The 20,414-nt window shown below is 38.9% G+C and overlaps 1 pseudogene; it reads left to right on the top strand.

Moving 5' to 3' along the window:
• Window positions 1-286: 286 nt before the first annotated feature.
• Window positions 287-19,758, top strand: LOC114763185 (regulatory-associated protein of TOR 1-like; annotated as a pseudogene).
• Window positions 19,759-20,414: the final 656 nt, after the last annotated feature.

The raw sequence follows: 20,414 nt of genomic DNA, 5'->3' as shown, positions 1-20,414 counted from the left end.
CCTTCATCAACTAGGGTTTCTAGGGTTTTCAGACGCCGTCCTCGCGCTTTCTAACGGTATCCGAGCTGGAGTCCCTCTCCTTACTTTCGCGAATGTCTATGCGCCGCTGGTTGAGCGGCTTTGTTGATTAGCTCCCGCCTCCCGGCCCGTTCTCCCAGCTTTCCCGATCATAGAGCTTTCGATAGAGCTTAGCTTTCTTCTTCGCGTTGTTTATGGTTGTCTGGTTAGGACAAAGTTGAAGGAGCAGATGTAGGCTGGTTTAGTTGTTCAAGGGTTTTGGATTTGGATGGCATTGGGTGACATAATGACATCTCCATTTTCTCAATCCCCGGTCGTGGTGGTGTCGAACCACCTGGACGATTATATATCATCAACCCCTGAAGATAGTGACTTGGGGTCGCACGGAAGGAATACAGAGGCTGCGAGTAGTAGTTATGTTAATGCCGCGCTGTCCACCTCAACAACCATGGCCTATTTACCACAGACTGTTGTATTATGTGAGCTTCGACACGAGGCGTTTGAGACCTCTGTACCCACAGGTCCCTCAGAAAGTGGGCTGGTCTCGAAATGGCGACCTAAGGAAAGAGTAAGATTCTCCCGCTCAATTCATTATTTTCTGATGGCAGCTCAGAATTAAAGAATGAGCAACATTTCTTCGATCTTAATTGCTCATGTATCCACTTCATTGTTGAAGTGGTCAGTTGATCCAATAAGTTTTTAAGCTTCATTGAGCATTTCCGAGCCATTAAGGTGTCATGGTTAACGGTTTACTCGCTTGACAGTGGTGGTATCGCAATTTTTCTCATGTACGTAAAAGAGGCCCCTGCTTTGATATCAAGACTATTCAGTCATCCATTACAGTGGTTGAATTCCTTAGTTTAGTTTGTGTAGGCATGAAATACTCGTGAGGATGCAGCATTCAACCTGTAGAAAATTCTGATTTCACCGAATATACATAACCAGAATATGCGCGCATTCAGGAGGCCTTTATTGAGACTAAATTTATAATTTCTTGGGTTCTACCTGGCCAATGAACTCACTATAAACTGAATATATCTGCTGGAGGATAAGATTTCTTACATTTTTTTGGAATGGATTCTGACTTTTCAATTAAGGCAGCCAAATATTAGTGCACTTGCTTTATTTCAAGAGTGAAAAAACTTGTAGCATGGTATGATTGATTCTTCCTAGGATGCTTGAATGACTTGTAATAATTAACTACTTATGTTTATAATTGTTCAGAATTCATCAATTTCCCCTTTTTTGCTCTGTTAAGAATTTTATTCGACTGAGTTGGGATGGTGCAATAATATATTGCGGTAGTCATCAAATGGCAATTGGGTGAAAAGAGTCATGAGAAGTACCTGAATCTTCTCTTTTATCTTGGCTGTTGAATCTTGTAAATTAAATTCTTCAAAACTTTTCAAAAAATAAATAATTATATCAGTTTTTGTGAAAAATGATATAGGGCAAGTGTACTCATCTACAACTATAAAAAAGTATCTTGCTCCTTGTAATTGGTATTGCATTGGAATGGCCTCATTAAATTTGGGAATCAAGTGATCTGTTGCAGTCCAATTATATCAAACTATTTTCGTATTTTGGTTTGAGATTTTTCAACCAAGCAACTTTTCTCTCTTGAGTCCAAGCTAAATATTCTGCATTTGTTAATCAATTTGAGGCTACTTGATTATAAGCGCTTGATTCAGTGAAGTGATGGCAACCACCTGTATTGATGGATTTCTGCATCTCTGGAAGAACAGTGGAAATCACGCAACGCTATGTTTTAGTGTATTAATTTCTAAGGATTTCTTTCAACATATGGATATAACCTGTTAATGAAGGAGTTGCCCATTTAATAAACTGATAAATGGTAGTGGCCTTTAATAATTTAACTTGCTCGTATATTCCAAGCAAGTGGTGAGTTCTATCTTGAGACTGCCTGGCCCCTTCCTAGCACAATATATTTGAGTTCTGTATAAGAAACCCAGTTGGTTGCCCTCTTCGTTGAAGGTTTCCTACCTTGGCTTTCCCATTTATGTTTTGTTTCGTGGTGTTTTGTTTGTGTGTTTGGGGAAGGGGGAATTGCACTGTTTAGAATCTTCTTAAAATTGCTTCTCATTTTAAATTGATGAAATGGGGTAATTTTATGAGGGAACAAAGGTGTTGCTGACATGTTTTATAGTTTCTAATCAAAGTAATTTATCAATAGAAGGGTATGTTTGGTACACAGAATCTCCAGGAGGGAATGTAAAAGAGAAAGAGGGTGTGGCACGGAGTGATCCTCGTGCCTCTACATAAAAGAAGTAATGAAAAGAGACATATTAATAATGGGGGTATAATTGAGACTAAATAATAAATAAGTGCCTTGTTTTCCATGAGAAAAAGAGACATACTAATAATGGGGGTATAAGTGGTGCTGAATAACAAATAAGCGCCTTGTCTTCCATGATAAAAGGAGACATAATAATAATGGGGTATAATTGGTAGTAAATAACAAATAAGTGCCTTGTTTTCCAAGGTTACTTTTCCCTCCACCTCTTCTTATGTGCTGCTAAACATTGGAAAGTGTTTTCCATTTGTTTCCTTTTGATGTTATGATGCTTTTGGAAATGCTTATAGATGTTATATATGCTGAGAAGTCTGTTTCGATTTAACCCCTGATTTTGTGGTGCAGATGAAGACTGGATGTGTAGCTCTAGTATTATGTTTAAACATTAGTGTTGACCCACCTGATGTAATTAAGATATCACCCTGTGCCAGAATGGAGTGCTGGATAGGTCTCTTTTCTTTCTGCTGGCCTTATTTGTATTCTTAGTTTTAATTTTTTCTGGTTCATACAATTATGTTTCATCTGTCTTTGAGACTTAGGCATCTTTGTTGTGCTTCGGTAGTGTTTGGAAATTGCTTCTGGTTCCTTGTATTATTTTGTTCGCTTTTTCTTCCATCTTTGTCTTAAACTCATTACTTCGTTTTACCTGTTCCCTTTTTTATCAGTAAAAATCAATACCTTGTAAGTGCCCTCTTGCACCAAAGCATATGTCTATTTGCTGCTTCTTTGCACTTATTTTATGTTGCAGCATGTTTTTACTTGTTGCCCAACTACTTCTTGAGTTTTGGTATTTTTTATTGCTAACCTTAGTATCTTTGTGTTATTTGTATGCCTCTTATTTATTAATGAGTAATGCTAGATAAACTGTTTAAAACTGAATATAATGATGTCACCGATATGGATAGTCTGAAATGAATAAAACAATGTTTCTCCTTTTCTATTGTAGTGCATTGTTTTCTTTTTCATTTTTAACCAATAAATGTATTCATGCATTGTTAATTGCAAAGGAATGCAATACAAGTGACTAAAAATCTAGTAGTTTACAATCAAGATTGTCATACTTGGGAACTTCATTGATTTGCATATTTATTTTTTGTAATTATTGAGATTAAAACCAAATAAACAATAGGGTCCTTAGGATTTCTTGTTGACGTATATGTTCTCATTGAGGTGATCTGATTTATTCTTGTCCAATTCTTATCTTTATCCATACTGCAGATCCTTTTTCCATGGCACCTCAAAAGGCATTAGAATCAATTGGAAAAAACTTGAGCAGTCAGTATGAAAGGTGGCAACCTAAGGTGGGAACATATGACTAACCTCATCTCTCATATTACTTTTCAAAGCTGATTTTTTAATAACTTTTTGGGTTTATCATCAGGCCCGTTATAAGTGTCAACTTGATCCTACAGTAGATGAGGTGAAGAAGCTTTGTACTACATGTCGTAAATATGCAAAGATGGAAAGAGTTTTATTCCATTACAATGGACACGGCGTGCCCAGACCAACCGCAAATGGTGAAATTTGGGTCTTCAATAAGGTTGAAGTCTTACTTTTAGTTCTTAGTTTGGGTTCAATATTTGAGAGATCATCTTATCCTGTTTTGGTTGTGAACAAGTGATGTAAGCTCAGTAGACGAATAGAAATTCAAAATGATGAGTACCTGAAATTATATATCCATCATGAACAAATTTTCTTTGAGAGTTTCTCCATCCCAAAGATAAATTTTAGTTTGTTTGGTGGAGATGAAAATGAAAATGTTGAAATTGGCTGGATGATGATAAGGAATAAAAACCATTCTGTACTTTATGGCAATAAAAATTATCTAGTTTTGCCCACAGTAATAGAGGTAAGGGGAGAAAAGTGAAGGGAAAGGAGAGAATTAAGAGATTGGGGAAAGGAGGAACTATAAGTGTGAGAGGAGATAGGCGCAAATGAGGAGTTAGCAATACCATTATTTAACGATAAATGTACAGTAAATTTAAACTAGTCTTTATTTAGGCAAGGAAAAATGATCCTAATTCTATTGTGATAAATTTCTTATAGCAGAGTTTTATCCATATGACCGATCAACCCCTGATTGAAGTAATGTTTTACTCTAGCGAATAGAAGAACCTCATAATTCCGATTCTCATGGTCTCATCCTCCAATTCATGCTGCAGAGTTATACACAGTATATTCCCCTACCAATCAGTGACCTTGATTCCTGGATGAAGACCCCATCGATATATGTATTCGACTGCTCTGCTGCTGGGATGATTGTCAATGCCTTTATCAAGGTACTCATGCTCATGCAGAGCCTTAACGAGCATTAATGTATATAAAGAAAGCTATGAAGACACAGAACTGATTTTGTTATTTTCCTATGGTGTCAAATTTATTGATGGACTATTATCCAATAGCTTCATGAATGGAATGCTCCTAGCTCCGGTTCCACTAGGGATTGCATTATGCTTGCAGCATGCGAAGCACACGAGACTTTGCCTCAGAGTGCAGAATTTCCAGCTGATGTGTTTACATCATGCCTCACAACACCTATTAAGATGGCATTGCGATGGTGAAGCTTCTCTTTTATAATTTATTTTCTTAGTTGATAAACTTAAATGTTAATTTGTTTTCTCTCATAATCTACTTCCCTTTAATTCTAGAGAATTTGAGTGCTAGACAAGCATTTATTATAGTTATCAATAAATCATTGTGTGGTAATTTGTTTCCTAGGTTTTGCACTCGTTCGTTGCTTCGTGATTCCCTCGATTATTCACTTATTGATCGGATCCCTGGCCGACCAAATGATCGGAAGACACTTTTAGGCGAATTGAATTGGATTTTCACAGCAGTAACTGACACAATTGCCTGGAATGTTCTTCCTCATGGTATGTACCATGCATCCCTGCTGCTTCGCTTAGGAAATTAGCATGGCATATCCTTGTAATCCATCACCCCATCTATTAAACATTTGAGTGTCTTATCATGATATTCAATTGTGTTTTGCAGATCTTTTTCAGAGACTCTTCAGACAAGATCTGCTTGTTGCCAGTCTATTCCGAAACTTCCTACTTGCTGAGCGAATTATGCGATCCGCAAATTGTTCTCCAGTCTCACACCCGACATTACCGCCAACCCATCAGCATCATATGTGGTATCTATATATCATTGAAGATGATTTCCATGTTACCGTACAATGTTGTGAGAAAATTAATGGCATCGTTGTTGCTAATTAATGCTGCAGGGATGCTTGGGACATGGCTGCTGAGCTCTGCCTCTCTCAGCTCCCTTCATTAGTTGAGGATCCTAACGTAGAATTTCAGGTATAGCAACGTTTATGTTTTGCTTTTTAAGTTTCCTTCTGGCCATGCATGTTTTAAGCTTTTTTATTTTTTTTATTTTTTTAATGGCTCCAGTATTGAAGCATCATGAATATAATCTAGGATTGATTATTCTCCATCATTGTTCCTTACTTGGTTTTGATTATATTTGTTTTCTTTTCAGCCAAGTACATTTTTCACAGAGCAGTTAACAGCATTTGAGGTATGGCTTGACCATGGTTCTGAACATAAGAAACCTCCAGAGCAGTTGCCCATAGTTCTTCAGGTGTGTCATATCACCTGGTCTATGTTACCTTTGGAACCGTCACTTTGGTTCCTAATTCTTTTGTCATGTAGGTTGCCTGATTTTGCCAATTCAGCTGGCAGGACCTGTTCATTAATTAGGTTTTGGTGGGTAAGATGGAATAAGGTGTTTTTCTTTGGTGGAAATTGTTTCATTTTAGTTGATGACGTCATTCTGGTGGAAATTTTTAAAAATGCGTATTTGTTGTTTCTACCACTAGAACCAGAAATGGTCTTGTTCGTTTTTTGTATTTAGATTTAATAATCATATGCTAGTTAGCTGTGTGATGATTAATGACGCGTATTTGTGTTGCTGTGATTTGTCTTGTATGCTGGGAAACCTATTTGGCAAATGATCTTTTTTTTTCATTTTTGTTTATGCGCTTTCAAGACAAGGTTTCTGCTCCTTTACAGAATTTATAGTTTGATTGTGTGAATTTTTTTTTTTTGGGTCATTTGCATCTTGCATGCTTTAAATGTCGAAGCATTTTGATTTCAGGTTTTGCTTAGTCAATGCCATAGATTTCGAGCTTTGGTGCTCCTTGGAAGGTTCCTTGATATGGGGCCATGGGCTGTAGAACTGGTAATTACTCCTCTCCGCTGAGTTAATTCATAACCTTTTGTTGCCATTGTCTTCCTTGTGTGTTGCATGATTGTGATACCATAAATTGATGCTGAATTTTCTATGTGCAGGCATTATCTGTTGGAATATTTCCTTATGTTTTGAAGCTGTTGCAAACAACTACTCCAGAACTTCGTCATATTCTTGTTTTCATATGGACGAAGATTCTTGCACTTGATAAGGTACATCTAGAGGCACTTAATTATGGCCCAGAGAAGGATACCTATGTTTTATAAGGGGCATGATTGCAGAGAAGCTGCTCATGCTTTCATACTATATAACCTTTTTTAACTGTTTTTTTTAACGAGAAAACTGACAGTAACAACCCATAATTAAGGTTAAATGATCACCAAGGACCTTAAAATGCCTCTCAAGGACCATAGAAATAAGTTATCATTAGTGCTTTCTGAAGTTATCACTTATTCATTTGTGCTTTTTAAAAGTTACAGCCTGATCTTCCAACTTTTGCTTGGATATCTTAATTTTGTAACTATCTTTGGATGAAAACCATGCTTGTGTACCATCTGCAAGGTCGCGTTGAAAACAACTTATTTAAATGGTCTTTGAGAGGAATTTTGACTTGAAGGTATTAACTATCCTTAAGATAAATTACAGGTCTTCAACTCAAGTGCTTTACTTTGTGAGTCCATCTTCCGTGTTTAGCTCATTAGCTGTATATTGCCTATCTACACTTGTTTTGCTGTTTCGGTGTTGGTTGTTGGCATGTGCTACTTGATTTCTAGTCCCCTGCCCCCACCACCATTATTCAACTAGTTACTAGCCTATAATGAATCCTACTATTAGCAAACCTGGTTCTTATTTTTCTTGGAACTGTACTTTGCCTATAGGCTATTAGAATACACTTCCAGTCTAATTTCTAAATTATTGGACAATCCTAATTAATCTATACAGCTAATTCCTTGTGTTATGTTATTGGAAAAGAAAGAGACGGAGAGAGAAGGGAAAGGGAAGAGAAACAGAGAGAATAGGGGAAATTAGAGAGAAGGGGGAGAGAGTAGAAGGCAATGGACGGAAGAGGAAAAAGAGTTCTATTAGGTTGATCACAATACAGCACACTTACAAATGAGAGATAAGCCTGTTTATATAGGCAAAGTCCGAGGGCTAGTAACTAACTATTATTCTAACTAATTCATATAATTCTGTTATTTATTTATTAAAATATCATATCAATAACCCCCTCCCCACAAAGACCTTTGCCCTCAAGGGTCAAGGTACACAGAACCTTGCGTCAACCTAGAGCCTTGAAGCATTTTGATTAACTTTCCCCTGAACCATATCTGAATTAAAATTCTTGTAGGGAAAACTTGACTATGAGAAATCCATTGCAGCAACAAACTTGGGCCTTTTTTTTTTTGAAAGATAAAGCCCATTTGCTTATCTGATATTACCAAATCCAGTGTACATTCAAAATACTTCTGTTGCTTAAACAAAGTGCAAGCTAGCTGTAATCCTATATACGAAGGAATAGTGCTAGCTGCAGGCTGAACAGTGCTGGAAACAGGGTAATTTATCCAAAAGATGCGTCTGCATGTCACCAACTGGGACCTACTCTCATTTGATGACTGTTTCCTATCCTCACACCTGTCTCATGAGGGACAAAAGAGTCTGTAAACCTCCAAAAAAGGGAAATATTGAAGACCCATTAACACTGGATGGGATTTTCACATTGTTTCTGGTCAATAGAGAGACGGCACTTGAAGAAAGTGAAGAAGCCGAGTCCATCTTCGAAGAAACAGAGCTTGAAATGGGGTCAGTGGTTTTCAAAACTCTTCCAGATGCTATTCTCGCACTTTCCCGCATGCTTGGAACTCGACACTCAAAATTAATACCAAGCATGTAGAGCCTAACTCCCTTCGTGCAAGTCTTTATGCCTTCATGAAAGAACATCTATGTGGACACCCCAAGGTCATTCGAACTTGTCTTTGCTTCTTTGTTTTGCTCCATTGTGCTCGATGTAATTCGTCCTGAGCCATAAGTTGTGAGCCCAAAGCTATTTGTACCTTTCTTTGCATTGTTAGTCTCCCCTGGCGCACTCAATGCACCTTGGGTAGGTTCAAGAAGACTCAGACTTGTTGTTCCTGTGATGTTGCTGTCTTCACAAACATCTTGAGGACTCTTCTGTGGTTGTCCGTTGATGCCAGACGATTCTTGCATTTCAACAAATACCTCTTGGGCCTCGTGCTTCTTGCGCTTCCATTGCAAAGTGAGCTCCTGCTGGCTTCGTGCATTGTCCGAGGCATGAACAGACGTACTGGTTCAAAATAGTCTTCTTGCAGTGCCGAGATGTAAGCATCGACCAACCATTCCCCCAGGCAATGAGAGTTTGGAGGAAATCGCACCAAATTCAGAATTAAATTCTGCCAAGGACCCTCAATGTCAAAGATGAAGCAAGTCTTTTTGTTGTATGAGTTCTTGTAGCTGCGTAGACAAGCCAAGAAGGGCCTCTTTTAATTTATTGACGGAGCCCTGTATTCCATCTACTGAATTCAATTTTTGTTTGATGTTAAGGAGACATTCCTCCATGGAACTTGAAATTGATTGGGAATGAGGGAGAAAGAACTGAGTAGTAGGTAGGGCCGAGGAAAGATTGGCTCTGGATACCGCTGTTATGTTATTGGAAAAGAAAGAGAGGGAGAGAGAAGGGAAAGGGAAGAGGAACAGAGAGAATAGGGGAAATTAGAGAGAAGCGGCAGAGAGTAGAAGGCAATGGACGGAAGAGAAAAAAGAGTTCTATTAGGTTGATCATAATACAGCACACTTACAAATGAGAGATAAGCCTGTTTATATAGGCAAAGTCCGAGGGCTAGTAACTAACTATTATTCTAACTAATATAATTCTGTTATTTATTTATTACTGAAGTTGACGGAATGATTCTATCTTTTATTGTATATTGAATGAGTAGGAATACATCATATATATAACCGAACAAGGATAACTCAAGATAGGATATTGCTATCTATCCCTATCTGATCTAAGACGGAAAAGATAAATGAGTAAACTAAAAAACTACTTAACAAGTAACACTAAGTTTATTTGACTTGGGCCTTGGGCTTTGTCTTTCCAACACTCCCCCTCAAGCTGGAGAATAAATGTTGATCATTCCCAGCTTGCTCTTTAGTTCTTCAAACGAATTCCTCGGTAATGGCTTAGTGAATAAATCTGCTACTTGACTTTTGGTTCTGACGTAGGACAACTTAATGGTGCCTTCTTCAATTTTCTCCCTGATGAAGTGTCTATCAATTTCAACATGTTTTGTCCTGTCATGATGTACAGGGTTTCTAGCCATTTCTATAGCTGACTTGCTATCACACCATAGTTTCATTGGTGCATTGTGTATGAGTCTCAACTCTTTTAGAACTCTGATTATCCAGATCCCTTCACAGACTCCGAGAGCCAAGGCTCTTAGTTCTGCTTCAGCACTGCTTCTTGAAACCACAGGTTGCTTCTTACTTCGCCAAGTCACTAGGTTACCCCACAAGAAAGTAGTGTACCCTGTGGTGGACCTTCTATCCAACCAAGATCTTCCATGGTCTGCATCAGTATAAATTTCTATACTTCTAGACCCATCCTTTCCAAAAAACAATCCTTTTCCTGGATTCATTTTTAAGTAGTGCAGAATTCTCTGAACCGCGTCCATATGATGCTCTTGGGGTTTATTCATGAATTGACTTACTACCCCTACAGCATAACTTATATCTGGACGAGTGTGGGCTAAGTAGATAAGTTTTCCTACGAGCCTTTGATACCTTCCTGTGTCGACAGGTACACCATCCGCTTTGTATTCTAAGTTGCAATCAGCCTCCATGGGAGTTTCTGCAGGTTTGGCTCCAAGCATCCCAGTCTCTTGCAGTAAATCAAGAGTGTACTTCCTCTGGGAGACACTAATTCCTTTTTTAGATCTAGCGATCTCCATCCCGAGAAAATATCTTAGTTGTCCAAGATCCTTCATCTCAAACTCAGTTGCCAGGGATTTCTTCAGTCTTTGTATGGTAGCCTCATCATTTCCTGTAATTACAATATCATCCACATATACTATAAGGACAGTTATTCGGTTGCCTGCATGCCTTATGAATAGGGTATGATCTGACTGGCCTTGTGAGTATCCCATTTTTTTCATGGTACGAGAAAATCTCCCAAACCAAGCCCGAGGGGATTGTTTCAGCCCATACAATGACTTCTGCAGTTTACACACCTTTGGAGAACGATTACTGGAATTCTGTAATCCGGCTGGTATCTCCATATATACTTCCTCTTCGAGATCCCCATTTAGAAAAGCGTTTTTCACATCTAGCTGGTAGAGAGGCCATTCTAGATTTGCTGCTACTGATAGGAGGACCTTAATGGTGTTGAGTTTTGCTACTGGGGCAAAGGTTTCCTGATAGTCGATTCCGTAAGACTGTGTATATCCCCGGGCTACAAGCCTGGCCTTGTACTTACTTATGCTTCCATCTGGATTGTATTTTATGGTAAATACCCATCTGCAACCCACTGTCTTCTTTCCTGGGGGCAAATCAGTAACTTCCCATGTTTTGTTTTTCTTCAAAGCTTCCAATTCTTCTTTAACAGCCTGCTTCCAATTTGGGTTCTCAATTGCCTCATGGAATGTCCTTGGTATTCTCTCATTTGAGAGATTTGTAGTAAATGCCTGCATTTTTGGTGATAATTTTTCATATGAAATAAATTTACTAATTGGATGCTGAGTACAAGATCTTACACCTTTTCTGAGAGCAATAGGCCAACCAAGATCATCAGGATTTAACATTGGGTCAGAGTCCTGGTTATGCCTTGGAGTGGAAGGGACTCTATTTTCTTGTTGCTCATCTGCATCATCTGACTCAGTGTTTTGCTGCTGTTCCGCACTTGTTCCCAAGTTGGTGTGGTTAGGTTGAGAGTTCTGGTGTTGTGGGATTGTTGATTCAAGATTGTTTATTGGCTCAGGTTCAGGGACAGTAGTAGGTGAATTGGTAGGGATGTCGATGTTTAGGTGTGTTGCAGTGAATCTGGAGTTAGCCATTCGTTATAATTCTCCCCCTGAATGGGTATTTTGGGATAATAGGCGTCGTCCTCAGAAAAAACAGCATCTTTAGTGACATAGATCCTTTTTGTTGTCGGACAATAACATCGATATCCCTTTTGAGACGGGGAATAACCAAGAAAGATACATTTTAGTGCTCGGGGCTCAAGCTTGTTACCATCATTATGGTGTATGTATACCACACAGCCAAATACTTTCAAGGGAATGTCCGAGACTAAGGGTGAACTAGGGTAGGTTTCAAGCAATTTTTGTATAGGGGTTTGGTAATTCAGGACTCTCGAGGGCATTCTATTGATCAGGTAGGTTGCAGTGAGAATGGCTTCTCCCCAGAATGAGTTTGGAACATTTCGGGCAATCATAATGGCTCGAGTTATTTCTAGGAGGTGTCGGTTTTTTCTCTCAGCAATCCCATTTTGTTGCGGTGTGTAAGTACATGAAGTTTGATGGTGGATTCCTTGCTGGTCCAGGAATTCCTTAAAGGCTGTACTAAGGTATTCTCGCCCATTGTCACTTCTTAATATTTTAATTACCCCTTGAAATTGAGTTTTTATAAAAGCATGGAAACCTTTGAAGACTCTAAGAATTTCAGATTTTTCTTTCATCAAGTATACCCAAGTCACTCGAGTGTGGTCATCAATAAAAGTTACAAACCACCTAGCATTAGAGGTTGATTTAATTCTCGTGGGTCCCCAAATGTCACTGTGTATTAGGGTGAATGGTGCTGTTGGTTTATAAGATTGTTTAGGATAGGAGGTTCTTGTTTGTTTGGCAAGCTGACAGGTTTCACACAAAAAAGGAGCTGAATTTTTATTAAATAAGTCTGGGAACAAGTGTTTCATATAACCAAAATTGGGGTGGCCTAGCCTAGAGTGCCAAAGTAATACATCTTTATTCAAAGAATCTGAACTAAATAATGCCTTGCTCACATATTTATCTGGGCCTTCAAGATAATAGAGTCCATCCCATTCCTTAGCAATGCCAATCCTCCTCTTCGCTGTCAAATCCTGAAAAACACAACCAACATCGTCAAAAATCACTCTACATTGATGACTCTTGGTTACTTTGCTTACTGAAAGCAAATTACATGCCAGTTCTGGGACAAATAAAACATTCTGCAGTTCTAATTTCTCAAGAATTTTGACAGTTCCAACACCACAGACTTTGGAAAATATTCCATTTGCAACTTTCACCTTTAGGTTCTCGTGGTGACAATACTTTAAAGTTTGGAATAAGGATTTATTACCGGTCATATGATCTGTAGCTCCTGAGTCAACGATCCAAGTGTTATCATTGGTCATTATGGCGTTTAGAGCTATGATAGAATTACCTGACTTTACCAGATTTGCCTTTGGAGTTACGGATGAGTTATTGTGTCTCTCAAGGATCCGTTTGAGTACTTGTAATTCTTCCCGGCTTAAGGTTTCTCCATTCTTCTCCTCATCAACTACTGCAGAATAGCTCTTGCTTTCAGGTCTTCTTCTTTGTTTTAGATTAGCCGGTTTGCCGTGCAGCTTCCAGCATATGTCCCTCGTATGACCATTTTTGTTGCAATGATCACACCAGCCTTTTGAATTCTTCCTTCCTCTTGGTTCAGGTACATTACTGCCTTGCACTGTCAAGGCAGAGTTTTCTGATGGCGTAAATACATTCTGAGTGAGTTGCTTCCTGCTCTCTTCACATTTTACCATGTTGAATGCTTCAAACAACGATGGCAGTGGCTTCAGTCCCATAATTCTTCCTCTCACGTCTTCAAATGCATCTATCAAGCCGAGCAAAAATTCATAGGTCCTTTCTTTCTCAACTATTTTTCTAAATAATTGAGCATCACTACTGCAACTCCATTCATGGACATCAAACATGTCCAGTTGCTGCCACAAGCGCGTAAGGGCAGTATAGTACTGAGTTACAGTCATAGAACCCTGTTTTAGTTCTCTTTGCAGTTTCTTGATATGAAAGAGTGCTGCAGTGTTGTCTATGGCAGAATAGGTTCTTCTTGCTGCGTCCCATATCTCTTTTGCTGTATTAGCAAGTAGGTAGCCTTCACTAATCTCTACAGTCATCGAGTTACACAGCCAAGTCATTACAAGGTTGTTCTCAGCAAACCATGTATTATAATTACTATCACCCGGTTTTTGGCTGTGGGGCTTCTCCCGTGATATATTCCTCCTTTCTTCTTCCTCTTAAATACATGAGAACGCTTTGAGACCACTGTAGGTAATTGCTTCCATTTAATTTATGGGCAATTATCATTTGTTGTGTCTCATTAGAGGTTACCGACTCGGTTCCCATAGATGAAGAGGAAACGGATTGCTGTGATGATATACCTGTTGTCAGTGCCGTGGGTGGCGAGTTGGAATTTCCTCCAGTGCGTCTCATTGATCCGAACAGGGGTGGAAATTCCTCAAGTGTCATTGTCGTCTGCTTCTGGGTGCGTCGAAGAACAGTGGCCGCTGTAGGTTCACGTCGCCGAGTTCGCCGAGTAGCTCTGGTCGCGAGTCAGTGTTGTTCACGTCGCCGAGTTCGTCTTCAAGTCGCAACTTCTGGGTGCGTCGAGGAACAGTAGTCACTGTGGGTTCGCGTCGAAGGGTTCGCCGAGAACCTCGGGTCGCGGGTCGCGGGTCACGGGTCGCGGGTTAGTGTTGGTTCACGTCGCCGAGGTTGCCGAATCGTTCTGATCGCGAGGAGATTTCAGGTCGCTGGTACAGGTCCCCGACACGTCGCCGAGTTCGCCGAGTCCCTCTGGTCGCAGGGCGGCTTCATGCGTCTTCTCTAAATTGCGATACACAGGGCCGAAATCGCACCTGCTCTGATACCATGAAGTTGACGGAATGATTCTATCTTTTATTGTATATTGAATGAGTAGGAATACATCATATATATAACCGAACAAGGATAACTCAAGATAGGATATTGCTATCTATCCCTATCTGATCTAAGACGGAAAAGATAAATGAGTAAACTAAAAACCTACTTAACAAGTAACACTAAGTTTATTTGACTTGGGCCTTGGGCTTTGTCTTTCCAACAATTACAATATCATATCACCTTGTTTATGCTGAACTATACAGTAAATTGATGCTTTATAGTTAATATAATTGCACATCTTCAATCTCTTCCTCTTTTTTGGTTTTCTTCTATTTGGCATAGCTCTCTTTCATTGGCTTTGTCTTCCTGAAATCATTCTTCCTGTTGTTGGGTTTTAGTCATGTCAGGTTGATCTAGTGAAGGATGGAGGTCATATCAAGTTTCTTGATAGTGTGGAAGCATATCCAGAGCAACGTGCAATGGCTGCTTTTGTCTTGGCCGTTATTGTGGATGGACACAGGCGAGGCCAAGAAGCTTGTATTGAAGCTGGTCTGATCCATGTTTGTCTGAGGCACCTGCAGAGTTCTCCCAGTGATACACAAACTGAACCTTTATTCCTTCAGTGGCTATGCCTTTGTCTGGGCAAACTTTGGGAGGACTTCACGGAGGCCCAGATAATAGGCTTGCAGGCAGATGCTCCTTCTATATCTGCACCTCTACTGTCTGAACCCCAGCCAGAGGTTTACTTTAATACCTTTTTTAATTACCATATGCATATCTTTTTATGTGTATTTTAATTTAATTTAGATCAATTCTTCAGTCATATGGTTTGTTCGGTCTCAGGTCAGGGCTTCTGCTGTTTTTGCGCTTGGAACCCTTCTTGATGTGGGATTCGACTCTTGTAGCGAAAGTGTTGAAGGGGATGAAGAATGTGATGACGATGAAAAGTTTAGGGCTGAAGTTAGTATAGTCAAAAGTCTCTTGAGTGTTGCTTCGGATGGGAGTCCATTGGTGAGGGCGGAGGTAGCTGTTGGTAAGTGATCAAGGATCAGAGATTATAAATCCATTTTCAGTGCTCATTTTTAAAGGTTTGCATGTTCCTATGCTTTGATGAGTATCGATTCTGGAACTTATTTTGTTTTTTTTTTTTTCCAATTCCTGCCAATTGTTCATAATCAACTGTTTTTTTGGATAGCTAGCTGTTTCAAAATTTAAAAGTGGAAAAAAAATTGAAGAGATTCTTTATAACATTAGCTGGCATAACCTACATGTGTTGTTTGCTGTGCTATGTTCTTCCGAATTTTATTTTTCGCATGTATGAGAGTATCGAGTGAATTTGCTTACCTGTTCTGTTTGTATGCATCCTTTTTTTTTTGGGGGGGGGGGGCGGATAGTAGTTTCACCAATAAGTCTTAGTAACTCCTTTTTCTTTCAATTATCAGCTCTGGCACGCTTTGCCTTTGGCCATAACAAGCACCTAAAGTCCATTGCTGCTGCATGTTGGAAGCCGCAGACTAATTCTTTGTTCAACACCTTACCTTCATTGTTGCATATAAGAAGTTCAGGTGGTGGATATCCAAGCCAAAACCGACATATGCCCCATGGAAGTATTGTTGCATCTCAAATTGGTCCTATTTTGAGGGTTGGGAATGACAATTCTACATTAGTTCGAGATGGACGAGTCTCTTCTAGCAGTCCCCTAGCAAGTTCTGGAATGATGCATGGTTCTCCATTATCTGATGACTCTTCTCAACATTCTGATTCAGGAGTACTGAATGGAGTGCTGGACCACTCCGGACCAAAACCCTTAGACAATGCACTGTATTCACAATGTATAATTGCTATGTATACATTAGCAAAAGATCCATCTCCACGCATTGCAACCTTGGTCGTCGGGTACTGTCAATAATTGGGATTGAACAAGTGGTAGCAAAACCATTTAAGTCTACTGCTATTCGGACTAGTGAAGCTGCAGCATCTCCTAGTATTGCAGGATTAGCTCGGTCATTCTCTTGGTTGGATATGAACGGAGGTAGATCTCTCCCTTGTCTTTCAACTTTCATCATGTGCGATCATTTCTAATTTTAAGTCAAGAGAGTTTCTATTTGCACTGATTGATTTTTCTGACAAGTACGTCAAAAATGTATCATTTACTGTTTACTTGTGCATGCTATTCTGTTAGGTCATTTGCCTCTAACCTTCAGAACTCCCCCAGTGAGCCCCCCTCGCCCAAATTACATAACTGGAATGCGGAGAGTATGCTCGTTGGAGTTCAGGCCCCACCTTATGAATTCTCCAGACTCTGGATTAGCTGATCCTCTTCTTGGTTCTGGCAGAACATCTGCTACTTCTGATCGTAGTTTTCTTCCACAATCAACCATATACAATTGGAGTTGTGGTCACTTCTCCAAGCCACTATTAACGGCAGCAGATGATTGTGAAGAAGTATTATCTAGAAGAGAAGAGAGGGAAAAAATTGCGTTGGAGCACATATCAAAATGCCAACATTCCGGTTTGTATTATGTTGATTTACTTTAGTCAATCAGTCACGTACTTTAGATGCTCTTGAATAGAGGGCTGATGGCATTCTATTCTGGTCAGCTGTTAGCAGGCTAACAAATCCAATTGCTAAATGGGACACAAAGGGTACACAAAGAACATTGATGCATCCTTTCTCCCCTATAGTGATGGCTGCGGATGAAAATGAACGGATCAGGTATACATGGTTTTCTGTTATTATTTTCAAAGTGGGGTATGTTATTTGGGGTTTCTTATGCGTAAAAATTTTTTGGGGCAATGGATGCAGAACTTAAGAGGGGGGTTCTAAGTAACTGTGTTGCACAGGAAGGGGACTATAAATATCTTTTAAAAAAAGAAAAAAAATAAAATCTTGTTTATGTTCTTCTGTGCTAATTTAAGTTTTCATCTTTCTTCCCCAAAAGAGAAAATAAATAAAGAAGGGTTTGCAGTATTTTTAGCATTATATGTTTGACTAACACTAGGTATAAAGACAGGCGACATGAGCAGAAAACAAACCATTTTGAAAATCTTTGGAATTCATTGCTGTTTAGGTTTCATTTGTCAATGAATGTAGGTTTTGTTGTGTTATGCCGTCTTGGTTTTTATTTTTACTGACAAGGTTTTTTGAATGTGCCACAGGATATGGAATTATGCAGAGGCTGCACTTCTCAACAGTTTTGACAATCATGATTTTGCTGATAAAGGAATTTCTAAGCTCTGCCTAGTGAATGAACTTGATGATAGTTTGCTTCTAGCCGCTTCATGTAACATTTACTGTTGTTTGTTGTACCTTCTCCTGTCAAGAGTGTTGTTGGAATGTTTACTTAATGCATTTGTGTTTGTGCAGTGGATGGAAACATTCGAATTTGGAAAGACTATACATTGAAGGGTAAACAAAAGCTTGTCACTGCTTTCTCTTCCATCCATGGCCATAAACCGGGCATGCGAAGTATGAATGTTGTTGTTGATTGGCAACAGCAAAGCGGTTATCTGGTATGGTATTCTCTAAGGGAATGTGGGGTGTTTTCCTGCCCCCTCCTCAAATTAACTACTACTCCAATTCTAAATGTAAAACCTATTTTGCAGTGTAACTACAAAATGGGTCTTACATTTAGGACCAGAGGAAGTACAATAAACCTAGATTTCTACCCCTATGTTATATTCATATGTTTTGATCTTATTCCTTGTTATATTTGTTAGTATGCTTCAAATGAGATGTCTACATTGCTTTGGGATCTGGACAAAGAGCAGCTTGTTAATACTATAGCTTCGTCATCAGATTGCAATATCTCAGCTTTGGTAAGCCTTACATTTGCAAGACAGTGGCAGTTATTTCTGGGCCACGACTGGTTCTATTGTTTTGGCATAACAATCAACCATATACTAAAGGGTGGACGGTTGAGATTTCCACACACTAGTTTCGATTCCTTAGATCTAACTTGCTAATTAAATCTGGAAATATGAGTTCTGACATTTTTATTAGGAATCATTGATTGACATTCATGTTTCTGTCATTTTGTTGATGTATTTATGTTATAGGCTGCATCTCAAGTTCATGGGGGGCAATTTGCAGCTGGTTTTGTAGATGGCTCTGTCAGGATTTATGATGTCAGGACACCTGAAATGTAAGCACCTCATATAGAAGATTCTTCCGTGATACAAATGTTGATGGGTTCCCAGCATGAGATTAAATTAAGCGGCATAAGCATCTGCAATATTTCTTTATTGTCATGGTTTATAATATGCACCTAGAAATATATTCTGCTTGTTGAATTTAAATTTTGTGAATTCAGAAACTTCAGTTTAGATATGCCTCAGTCTCTTACCTAGCTGTTTCTCTGTAATGACATCAATGTTTCTTAGGCTTGTCTGTGCATCACACCCACATACTCACGGAGTGGGAAGAGTTGTCGGGATTGGCTTCCAACCAGGTCTAGACCCGGGAAAGGTAAAATGATGATCTTTGCCAGTTTCATACTTTGTAAATTAACATGTATCATATAAATTTTAGGTAGGAATTGCTACTTATGGTCCATGGATTTTGTTGAAAATAATGATGACATCATGTGGCATTTATTTTTCCTTCAGATTGTTAGTGCTTCTCAGGCTGGGGATATCCAATTTCTTGATATAAGAAGTCATAAACGTGCCTATCTCACCATTGAAGCTCACAGGGGCTCGCTCACAGCTCTAGCTGTACATAGACATGCTCCAATTATTGCCAGTGGCTCCGCAAAACAACTAATCAAAGTCTTCAGCCTAGAGGGTGATATACTCGGCACAATTCGATACTACCCTACCCTAATGGCCCAGAAAATTGGTGCTGTGAGCTGCCTCAATTTCCACCCTTACCAATTATTGCTCGCAGCTGGTGCCGCGGATGCGTGTGTATCTGTCTATGCTGATGACAACACTCAAGCAAGATGAATCTACATGGTCTCCATGATAATTTTCGAGGCATCTAGCTGGTTCAAGAACATGCTTGAGGACTATCACGCATATTACCTGCAGTTGGATTACCATGTGATGCTTCTACAGTCCGCGGCCCGTGTGAATACATTTGGAAATATTGGTAGGGTGTTGCATTCTGCTAAATAGTGTATACGTTATATATTCATTAGTCTCCATTTGTTGAGCGTTGCACTCGGCGGGAAGAAAATCCTGCGTATTATGGTTGGAGGCTTAGGCGAATAATGTCAATTTGGTAAATGTGTGTATATATCCTCTTAATGTTGTTATTCTTTTCCTTGCTTTCTGTGTTATTTCTCCCTATTTTTCAATTTGTAAATTATTTGATGAATTCAGAATTCGTTAGTGAAAGTGTTTCTGACGGGTGATGGAGGCAGTTTGAGTCCTGAAAAATCCGGGCTCTTTTAAATTAATGGGCCCCAGTTGAAACCAGGGGGTAGTAAATTCCAGTCTTAGCCGAGTACTGGTTTTTACTGTTTAGGATCTTAGTTCACTTGTACTTCCTCACAAATTACTGCCCGCCGGCTACCGCCTTGGCTTTAGCAGGGGAGAGCATGTCCATCTGCCAAATGATAATTACAAAATAATACTTTTGGTTTTTAATATAAATGCTAATTTGGTATTTAATTTGATTTTAAATACTACTTTCTGTTTTTAATACAAGACTTTGTCTAATTTTTATTTTGGTTCTAAATATAATATTCTAATTCACTTTGTTTTTTATATTTAAGTATTTTTTTTAAGATAATCTTTTTAATAATGACAGTTCTAACTATTACATTTAATTAGTAATGATATTTTAGGAAAGACAATACCTTTTTATTATAAATAACTCATTTATTTTCTTAATTTTTTTAAATTAGTTAATTAGTTTTTATAATTAGGATCAGAGATAGTATAAGATCTTAATTTAGTGTCTCATATTTATTTATTTTTTCAGAATAGTTTTTATAATAGTTGTACATATTAAATATTTCATAATTAGTAAAAATATTTTAGAG

The sequence above is a fragment of the Neltuma alba genome, unplaced genomic scaffold, assembly GCF_004799145.2.
Source record: "Neltuma alba isolate B1F8T4 unplaced genomic scaffold, ASM479914v2 tig00011265_pilon, whole genome shotgun sequence".
Classification (NCBI taxonomy): Eukaryota; Viridiplantae; Streptophyta; class Magnoliopsida; order Fabales; family Fabaceae; genus Neltuma; species Neltuma alba.
This window is presented reverse-complemented; position numbering and strand designations above follow the sequence as displayed.